Raw genomic sequence first — 10,113 nt, 5'->3', positions numbered from 1 at the left:
TTTGGTTTCTCTTCTCTTTCTTTCTGTCGTTTTCTCCCTTACTCAGCGAAGGCTCTCTCTCTGTCTCTGTGCTGCTTTTTTTTTTTTTTGGGGGGGGGGGGGGGTTCGTTTTCGCAGGCGGCGGGCGACGACGCATCTCTGCTCTGATTCTTTGCAAGCTTGCTCTGCACGCGAACGTTCCCACAGGGTAAGAAATTCGCTTGCGTCTGTCTAGTTGTTAGAAATGTGTACTCTCTCTCTCTCTCTCTCTCTCTCTCTCTCTGTGCATGCTCGCGGCGGAGCAGCATGCTTGCGTCTGTCTAGTTGTTAGAAATGCATCGCGATGGAGCAGCACGCGAGTGGCAGCAGGCAGACATATCTAAAGACTCACAAGAGCTCATGTCCCATCCCATGAGATTAAGACCTTGAAAGACATATAAGAGTAGTATCTAGGCAATGCTGTTGAGGCGTGTGCAGTACATCCAGTACTCTGGTTGTTAAAATTTGGTGATGGTGTGTGAGCCAGAGGGATTGAAAATCAACCACTCACTCTCGTTCCAAGGGACATACTGTTAAGACTCAAAATGATGCATACGCAAGGAAGGGAAGAAGCCATCCCTTGTAGACGAACTTCATTAACTCAGCTTGCCTTAACTGAGCTCCTCCTTTTATATATATATATATAATCTGCATCTATCCCCTCCTTGGATTGCACATCTTTCACCCCTCACCCTCAATACGACCTAGAATTAAGTGCTCACATATGGTTGTATGGCTCTGCACACGAGAAAAACGGCGGGCTCTAGCCTTTAATAGACCTCTACCTTTTCCCAAAAAGGATATAGACCCCATAGGCAACAACGCAAGATGCAAACCAAGGCTTATATATGCATTTACACACTCATGAACTAGAAAGATGTAAAAGCGAGAGAGAGAGAGAGAGATGTGTGTGAGTCCCCTCATCTCTATAAATAGATCGGTTGTCTCTCAAAAACAAGTCATGTTTCTCTCCTCTCCACACTGGTCACAAGCTTCCACCTCTTGGGCTTACAGGTTCTCTGACCACCTCCTCCTTATTACGAGTACAATCTCTTAAACATAGATTCACTCCTTCATCTTTTCTCTCCAACACTTCACCGCCGCCGCAGTCCTTGCTTATTCATTAAGCCTCTCTCTAGTCCTCTCTATAGTGTGGACATACTTTCAAATCATCTTCGTGAGAGATTAGAAAAGCCACCGGTTGCGCAGATAGATTGTCCAACTATAGTAATTCTAGAAAGAAATTACAAGAACATGGTATATGGTATCCTTTTTTACACTAAACTTGGTGATTGCGCAACGGGTACATGATATGCATGGTATCTAGTTTTTCATTAAGCTTGGAGATTGTGTTCCAAAAATTCACTCACATGGTACCCAATTTTCTACACAATTCAGATATTGTGTCTCGAATCTGGAAATATATGATATTGATTTGACAGTAGAAATGAATGGCTCTTAAATATTTTAATCAAATGTTCCTTGTTTTTATGCATAATTCAAATATCATGTATTTAAAGGACACACGTATCCATTAATACAAAACTTGATTCTACTTCTACGTGGAATCTAGATATCATTAATACAGTTTGGGCACACCGTATAGCTGAATTTCTAAAGTTCTTTTACTTCTACGCGTAACTTCTAGATATCATCAATACAATCTAGGTGTAAATACCTAATCTAATTCCTAAATCTCGACCCAATCCCAAGCAGGGATTGAATGCCCAACAAGAACTCAACCAATGCTTTTTATAGCCAAGAAAAATCCCATCTGGACTGGTCGACCTGTTGTGCCAGCCACGTCCCTGGACAAACCCCTTTCACATGCTATAGCCAACTCAAATAAAGCTCCATAAAAGCTGGCTGATAGCCTCATGGGTTCCTCGAGTGCCGTCCCTGACCACACCTAGCTGCTATAGTTCTTGAATTAAGACGTGATCTAGTTTTAATCTTATTCTTTATCTTGTTGCCTTTCAAGGAAATAGCTATGGGTTAAGCTTGGACATGTCTAACACATGACATCCCCCTCTACTAAACTTGATGATGGGATTTCGACTTCTACTCTGGGATGACTGCCATCATCCCATTGTCTATTTACGCAGTCCCAACTTGTCATCCTTCCCTTCCTGGCAACCTTTTCACTAAAAACCTGGCCCGATCTGCAAATCCACTCCACCTGTGTGATGAAGATCTATGTATTTGTTTCATCATGTCCCCTTTCCCTTCATGCCCTGTCGTCGTCGCTGAACACTTTCTCTGGTCTTATTTTCCTGATGAGTATTAGCGCTCTCGCTCCACCCCTTGGAGGATCACCCTCCCTTGGAACCGTTGTGCCTGAGAACCTTGCCTAGTGTGCCCTAAGTTGCCCATGACTCACAGGACTGTCATTCCCTTGGGCCTTGTGGAGCTGCATCCTCAGCACTCAATTTCTCATCGGACTTGCCTGCGTGAGCTTTCTGGTCTGGAGTAAGCTTGGGTGCATTAGTTGAGTTCTTGGAACCAGAGCCTCCCGTGCTCTGTCTTGTGGAAGACATCGTCTAGTTCTGGCCTTTTCCCCCATAGGTGGTTGCCTTGGGAGTGGAAGGCTAGGAAGTCTTGGGCTTTCTGCCATTGTACTTGATTTCAACGCTTTGTGCAAGCGAGAGTGCATCCCCAAAGTGGATGGTCGAAACATACACACTTCCCATTGGATTTGTGTGTCAAGGCCATAAAGGAACTACCCTTTCTTGTCCTTGTGAGATATGCCCGATATTGCAAAAGTAAGTTCAAAAGAGTCTTATTTGCAAATTGTAGGACTGGTTAAGCATTTTGACGTGCCCTCCTAAACTTGTCTTCGAGTCGCTCAAGGTAATGGGGCGATAGAAACCGCCCCTTAAGATCGTGGACAAACTTATCCCAGACATAAGCGGCCATACCTAATCCAGTGTGGCCATGAGCCCGCTGGGTCCATCAAGGAATGTCCTCACCTTCCAAGTACCAAACTAGCCAAGAGGAGGGGACGAAGAAAAAGGGGCTGGAAAATGGATGCGCTCTTCCATGGCCAAGATCTACACCCTTTGCTCTTCCAATTTGGTGCTCTATTCAGTGATTGCTCGCATCATCTGCTAGAACATATCATGCACTCATGTCTGCCACCCGCGAAGGACTATCTGGTGCTCTTTGTTCTGAAGTTTGTCTCTCTCTCTTTGTTAAATCTCCCTATTGTAGCAGGAAAATGCACTCCTTTTCTGAAGCCCAATCTAACCATCCATTATGCGTGTGGGAGATTTCCGGAGGCTTTTGGAGGCTAAAAACCAACTGTCCTTCTAGGGGACAGGAGTCACACCAAAAGGGGTGGCCCACCAGAGTGTAAAAACCAACCACACAAGCACCAAAAAAAAACTTTCTTTTTTTCTAGTTTTCTGGCTAATTCTTCACACTTGAAGACAGTTCTAATACCAATGTAACATGAGGAAGCAAGCTCTGGGAGTCTTCTTTCAGTCCTAAACACCATCTTGGAACATGCTTGATTCAAAACGCATACAAAAGATAGAGAAGAGAGAGAGATAGCTAAGTATTCAGTATATTCATAATGTACAAAAAGGAAGAACAAGTATTGTAGCCCTTAGCTGCCTTCAAAAGGCGTAAATACCTAATCTAATTCCGAAATCTATGACCCAATCGCAAGGAGGGATTGAATGCATAACAGGAACTCACATAATGCTATTTATAGCCAAGTAAAAGCCCATCTTGATTGGCCAACCTATTGTCGGCCGCCGCCAAGTCCCTCGACAAAACCCTTTCGCATGCTATAGCAGCAGCTGACTCACATAAAGCTCCATAAAAGTTGGCCGAGAGCCTCGTGGGTTCAGCCAGCGCCTTCCTTGACCACACACCTAGCTACTACAATTCGTTAAGCAAGTCATGATCTGGTTCTAATCTTATTATTTATCTTACTACCCTTCAAGGAAATAGCTGTGAGTTAAGCTTGCACATGACAAGACAAATCGAGCGGCGGTACCCTTCTCGCCACACCATCCATCGGTGGGGGTAGCTCCCATGCTCCAACCCTAGTCTTATGTGATTGTCACCTCCTGCCTCCACTAAATAATTGCTTAGCCCCTCCACAACCACTCACTTATGCCCAAACCCCCTGAGCCTAAGTAAATACATTGACATATTCCCATGGTCCCACCTCCTCTAGTAGTACTAAGCTAGTACACTCCCAACTTATTAGCCCTATCTACCGACTATGTCAACCCCTCAATCAGTCCCAATCTACCAGAACCCAATGGTGTAGTTGCTCTCCTTTAAATTCCCAGCATATGGGGCTCGACCATTAAAAAGAAACACCCTTTGGCTACCTGTGTGTGCAGGTGCAAAGTAGGAATGGTGCAAAGTAAAACTAGGGCAAGTCAAAGTACTCAAATAAAAACTATGTCAAATTCATGGTTTAGTGAGGCCCAGGCGACCATGTTGTGAAGGACTGTTCAAAGAGAAGCTTGATTAGTGAGAGTGATGCAACTAGCCAAGAGGAGGGGACAAAGAAAAAGGGGATGGAAAATGGCTGCGCTCTTCCATGGCCAAGATCTACACCCTTTGCTCTTCAATTTGGTGCTCTATTCAGTGATTGCTCGCATCATCTGCTAGAACATATCATGCACACTCATGTCTGCCACCCGCGAAGGACTATCTGGTGCTCTTTGTTCCGAAGTTTGTCTCTCTCTTTGTTAAATCTCCCTATAGTAGCAGGAAAATGCACTCCTTTTCTGAAGCCCAATCTAACCATCCATTATGCGTGTGGGAGACTTCCGGAGGCTTTTGGAGGTTAAAAACCAACTCTCCTTCTAGGGACAGGAGTCACACCAAAAGGGGTGGCCCGCCAGAGTCTAAAAACCAACCACACAAGCACAAAAAAAAAACTTTCTTTTTTTCTGGTTTTCTGGCTGATTCTTCACACTTGAAGAAAGTTCTAATACCAATGTAACATGAGGAATCTCTGGGAGTCTTCTTTCAGCCCTAAACACCATCTTGGAACATGCTTAATTCAAAACGCATACAAAAGATAGAGAAGAGAGAGAGTTAGCTAAGTATTCACTATATTCATAATGTACAAAAAGGAAGAACAAGTATTGTAGCCCTTAGCTGCCTTCAAAAGGTGTAAATACCTAATCTAATTCCGAAATCTATGACCCAATCGCAAGGAGGGATTGAATGCATAACAGGAACTCACAAAATGCTATTTATAGCCAAGTAAAAGCCCATCTTGATTGGCCAACCTATTGTCGGCCGCCGCCAAGTCCCTCGACAAAACCCTTTCGCATGCTATAGCAGCAGCTGACTCACATAAAGCTCCATAAAAGTTGGCCGAGAGCCTCGTGGGTTCAGCCAGCGCCTTCGTTGACCACACCTAGCTACTACAATTCGTTAAGCAAGTCATGATCTGGTTCTAATCTTATTATTTATCTTACTACCCTTCAAGGAAATAGCTGTGAGTTAAGCTTGCACATGACAAGACAAATCGAGCCGCGGTACCCTTCTCGCCACACCATATATCGGTGGGGGTAGCTCCCATGCTCCAACCCTAGTCTTATGTGATTGTCACCTCGTGCCTCCACTAAATAATTACTTAGCCCCTCCACAACACCACTCACTTATGCCTTAACCCCCTGAGCCTAAGTAAATGCATTGACATATTCCCATGGTCCCACCTCCTCTAGTAGTAGTACTAAGCTAGTACACTCCCAACTTATTAGCCCTATCTACCGACTATGTCAACCCCTCAATCAGTCCCAATCTACCAGAACCCAATGGTGTAGTTGCTTTCGTTACATATGGGGCTCCACCATTTAAAAAAAACACCCTTTGGCTACCTGTGTGCAGGAATGGTGCAAAGTAAAACTAGGGCAAGTCAAAGTACTCAAATAAAAACTATGTCAAATTCATGGTTTAGTGAGGCCCAAGCAACCATGTTCTGAAGGACTGTTCAAAGAGAAGCTTGATTAGTGAGAGTGATGCATGCATACAAAAAGGTAGCTGAGTGCATAAAGCAGGGAGGCTATGCCTACTCGTGTACTTCTGAACCTCCTCTAGAGATGTCTTAGAATTTTGGTGATCATTAGGATGATAGACTTATGAGGAGGCATGCCTGTTGAAAAAGAGGTAGAGGGAGAGTAGACACACACACAGGAGCAAACCCTAATGTATATTGCAAACCCTAGCCATAGAGTTTGTCTCTCTCTTTGTTAAATCTCCCTATTGTAGCAGGAAAATGCACTCCTTTTCTGAAGCCCAATCTAACCATCCATTATGCGTGTGGGAGATTTCCGGAGGCTTTTGGAGGCTAAAAACCAACTGTCCTTCTAGGGGACAGGAGTCACACCAAAAGGGGTGGCCCACTAGAGTGTAGAAACCAACCACACAAGCACCAAAAAAAAAACTTTCTTTTCTTCTAGTTTTCTGGCTAATTCGTCACACTTGAAGAAAGTTCTAATACCAATGTAGCATGAGGAAGCAAGCTCTGGGAGTCTTCTTTCAGCCCTAAACACCATCTTGGAACATGCTTAATTCAAAACGCATACAAAAGATAGAGAAGAGAGAGAGTTAGCTAAGTATTCACTATATTCATAATGTACAAAAAGGAAGAACAAGTATTGTAGCCCTTAGCTGCCTTCAAAAGGTGTAAATACCTAATCTAATTCCGAAATCTATGACCCAATCGCAAGGAGGGATTGAATGCATAACAGGAACTCACATAATGCTATTTATAGCCAAGTAAAAGCCCATCTTGATTGGCCAACCTATTGTCGGCCGCCGCCAAGTCCCTCGACAAAACCCTTTCGCATGCTATAGCAGCAGCTGACTCACATAAAGCTCCATAAAAGTTGGCCGAGAGCCTCGTGGGTTCAGCCAGCGCCTTCCTTGACCACACCTAGCTACTACAATTCCTTAAGCAAGTCATGATCTGGTTCTAATCTTATTATTTATCTTACTACCCTTCAAGGAAATAGCTGTGAGTTAAGCTTGCACATGACAAGACAAATGGAGCGGCGGTACCCTTCTCGCCACACCATCCATCGGTGGGGGTAGCTCCCATGCTCCAACCCTAGTCTTATGTGATTGTCACCTCCTGCCTCCACTAAATAATTGCTTAGCCCCTCCACAACCACTCACTCATGCCCAAACCCCCTGAGCCTAAGTAAATACATTGACATATTCCCATGGTCCCACCTCCTCTAGTAGTACTAAGCTAGTACACTCCCAACTTATTAGCCCTATCTACCGACTATGTTAACCCCTCAATCAGTCCCAATCTACCAGAACCCAATGGTGTAGTTGCTCTCCCTTGAATTCCCAGCATATGGGGCTCGACCATTTTTAAAAAATACCCTTTGGCTACGTGTGCAGGTGCAAAGTAGGAATGGTGCAAAGTAAAACTAGGGCAAGTCAAAGTACTCAAATAAAAACTATGTCAAATTCATGGTTTAGTGAGGCCCATGCGACCATGTTGTGAAGGACTGTTCAAAGAGAAGCTTGATTAGTGAGAGTGATGCATACATACAAAAAGGTAACTGAGTGCATAAAGCGGGGAGGCTATGCTACTTCTGAACCTCCTCTAGAGATGTCTTAGGATTTTGGTGATCATTAGGATAGACTTATGAGGAGGCATGCCTTCAATTTTACTATGACATTACCAAGAGTGCCACATAACCTACTATGGACAAGTTAGTGTGTGGGAACATACAAGAGTGTTGAGACACATACTTGACTTTGCACAAGAAATTTGCCAAGCTGTGTGGACTATTATCACATTTGTGTTGTGGAATAATGGAAAACTTTTAAAGGTTGATCTTAAGACATTGAAAACTTATCCCATAGGTGGAGGGTTATTTTGAACAATTGAATAGTTTGGTTTAAGTTTGATAGTCATGTCATGAGAGAACTGAAATCATTAATGAGGGTAATCTTATAAGTTGTGCTTCCAAAACTTATCCCATGGGTGGAGGGTTATTTTGACAAATTAAATAGTTTTTTTTCAAGTTTGTTAGTCACATCATGAGATAAATGGAATCATTATTGAGGGTAATGCTTATCAGCTACTTCCAAAACTTGACTTTTTTTTAAGAATTGAATACACTTATTGGTAATTTTTGTTATGATGCCCAAGGTAGTTACCAAACACCTAGATGTTGAACTTGTGAAGCAATATGCCGATGAGTCAAGGAAGCATGTAGAGTTCAAGGAAGGGGATTATGTATTCTTAAGAATCCCCTTCCTTGAACACCCAACTAACCAAGGTTGTCTAAATTTAAGAAGAAGAAAAAAAGTTGCAATAGAGTATTGGCTCAAGAAAAAAACAAGCCAAGTGAATCCTAGAAGAAAGGGAGGATAGCCAATAACCTGACCTTAAACAAGTACTAAATCACTTACAACGTAGATGATAGAGTTGTTATGCACATCAGGGCTTAATGCTTTACAAAAGGTCAAGCCGGTGTCTTCTATGATGTCCACAAGAGGTTAAAGAAGTAGATATTGCAAAACCTGGAGAGGATCCTTAACCAGTTACATTGTAAATAATCTTACTCTGAATGAGAGGACCCTTAACCAGTTACATTGTAAATAATCTTACTCTAAATGAGAGGATCCTTAACGAGTTACATTGTAAACAATCTTACCCTAAATGAGAGGATCTTTCACAAGTTACGTTACAAATAATCTGACTCTCTAAAGGAGAGGATCATTCTGAATAATCTGACTCTCTAAAGGAGATGATCCACATTGAAAATAGCCTTATTGTAAAGGAGATGATCCTTAACCAGTTACATTGAAAATAGCCTTATTGTAAAGGAGAGGAAAGATCTAATTGATCTCTTGAAATAGTTCAAAGATTGTTTCACATGGAAATACATAGGCATGGTAGGATTTTCGCTTCAGGTAGTACAACATACCATACTCATACATTAAGTGAAATAACATCCTTACTTGATGAATTTGAAATGTTTTTGGGGTATCCAAGGGGGAAATTAACAAACTTGTGGATGCAAGTCCATGAAATTAATTAGCCCATTGTTGTAGTGCCCCCCCTCCCCCAAAAAAAAAAAGAGTGTGTGTGTGTGGATTTAGAGAAAGTTAATGCTGAGACGTGAAGAGATAATTATCCATTTCCATATAAGAGAGTAGCAAGAAATGAATCATACAACTTTTTGGATGGCTTCTTAGGATACTTCTCCTCACGATACTATGAAGCGTACAACTTCTTGGATGGCTTCTTAGGATACTTCTGAGGATACAACCAAGTATCCATATCCCGAGAAGAGTAGCATGAAATGGATTTTGCCACACAATGAGGTACATGTGCTTATAAGATCATGCCATTTTGGCTTAACCAACACCCCATCTACTTTTCAAAGATTGATTGTGTGTGCATGTGTCTATAGCTTACAAGGAATATCTTTGATAATTTCTTGAGTTCATTGATGATCTTTTGTTCATTCACACTAAAACCAACATTTAGCTTGGGCAAGTAACGTGCTATGAAGAGGTCAATTGCATCGGATATCATTAAATCCTCCCTAATGCCAGTTTTGGGTGAACATAAAGTAATCCTTGGTGGTCACATTATGTCCAAGAATGAAATCTCTATAGATGAGGGTAAAGTTGAATTGATTTTGGAATTGCCACCATATGAACGAAATATAAAGGAGTGTACAAAGCTTCATGAATGGATACATAGGGTACTACCGAAGATTCGTTGTGTTCTATGTGAAGCTTTCATTGTGTTCTATGTGAGGATTTCCATGCCACTATATTTTCTACTCATAGTTTTTTTAGCTGAGCCTTCCAAACCATAGTAGGCCACCCGGGAGATGCGAGCAGCAAGACGGGAAAGTCTCAAGCATATAATGCATTTGGTGAGGTGGCTCCACGTGTGGTGTGTTTATAACCTACATGCGGTGGGCGTTTATATGCGTAAGGGCTTTATAGGCAACGCGGGGCACCCATCTTGTCTCGTCCCTTCGGGGACATCTGATAAAATTGGAACGATACAGAGAAGATTAGCATGGCCCCTGCGCAAGGATGACACGCACAAATCGAGAAATGGTCCAAATTTTT

General features: G+C 42.5%; 1 non-coding gene across 1 annotated transcript; it reads left to right on the top strand.

The window, feature by feature from the left end:
* Positions 1 to 10,010: 10,010 nt before the first annotated feature.
* LOC147634484 (U6 spliceosomal RNA) lies at positions 10,011 to 10,113 on the top strand. The gene has a single exon (XR_015266842.1). It is a non-coding gene; the product is annotated as a U6 spliceosomal RNA (small nuclear RNA).

Source organism: Cibotium barometz, chromosome 10 (genome assembly GCF_041138505.1).
Source record: "Cibotium barometz isolate CiBa-2024 chromosome 10, ASM4113850v1, whole genome shotgun sequence".
NCBI classification, from domain to species: Eukaryota; Viridiplantae; Streptophyta; class Polypodiopsida; order Cyatheales; family Cibotiaceae; genus Cibotium; species Cibotium barometz.
Note: the sequence above shows the minus strand (reverse complement) of the source record. Positions and strands in the feature narration are given on the sequence as shown.